Source organism: Lipophrys pholis (genome assembly GCF_963383615.2).
Source record: "Lipophrys pholis genome assembly, chromosome: 3".
In the NCBI taxonomy this organism is placed as follows: domain Eukaryota; kingdom Metazoa; phylum Chordata; class Actinopteri; order Blenniiformes; family Blenniidae; genus Lipophrys; species Lipophrys pholis.
In genome coordinates, this window is record NC_137627.1 from 26,406,232 (window position 1) to 26,407,445 (window position 1,214).

The window sequence follows — 1,214 nt, forward strand, 5'->3', positions numbered from 1 at the left end:
CTGTAGTGTGTAGGCCCGCCCCACAATTACAGTGTATAAAACCTCTGCAATAAACACAGGTAATACTTGGAAAGGGTTTTCATAAACCCATGGTTTATAAGAATGTATGATGACATCTCCCCACCCTCTATGCCACTACATCTCGTTCAGAGTCACGAGGCGCTGGAGCTGATCCCAGATAACTCCAGTAAAACCCTGGACAGGTTGCATGTAAACATCATACCCTTACTTTATGAACCTCCAGCCTGTTCTCAGTCTTGAACAATCTGATTTGAATTCATGGCACATTTAATGTAAACTCACTGTGATTCTAACTGCCAAGACAATAAAATCAAACCGTGCACAAAATAAATTAGGATGATCATATTTGTTGGGAGATTTCTTTGTTGTGATCACTGTTAATTCACTTTACTCCATCTCATAATGATGTGTCACTACATTGAGACGCCTGATGAGTGTGGCGCCAATGGCAAGCCCTTACCTCTCCACTCTGGGACCAAACTCTACCTCCCCTCCAGAAGAACAATGCTCGCCCCCACAGAGTGGAGCTCATAAGCACTCCTTCCACAATGTGGGAGAGGAGAGGATAAATAGCCTATTGAATACTTGAGCGTGTCATTTGTGCAAGAATGACCTTAAACAACCCTGCTGGCTGATTTAGTGAGAGCAGGCTCCCACTGAGGCTCCCGTCTGTTAAATGGTCAATTTAACTGTTTTTTCAGACTTTAATCATCCGCGCCACGAAACAACAGCAAAGAAAAGATGTTTGACATTTAGCAGCAAACGTTTGGCAATTTTTTCCTGTTTGCAACCAACACTCTGCTCTGCTGGTCATCCCACAAATGCATGTGAATTACAAATGTGGCACCGATGAAATCTCGAAAAGATTCTTTTGCCAGGAAGCATTTTTACAATGAAAAATGTATGAGTCACAAATTGATTTACTTTTGTCCGCAGCCAAGGCAAAATGTTAACAAAATCAAAGCTCAAACGGTCTGAAATGATTTTTGCTTTTGAGCATCGAACAAGTCATTTATATTACATACAAGCATTTTTCCATTTCCCTGTGACTGCAGATCTCTATATTTCTCTGCATCATTATATAAAAGACTATTTCACATAAGGCCAACATCAGCTCCTCTCAGTGAGCAGATTGTGTTTTTGGGATATTGATCCCAGTAACCATCGTTCCCTCAAATAACACACTGAACTTA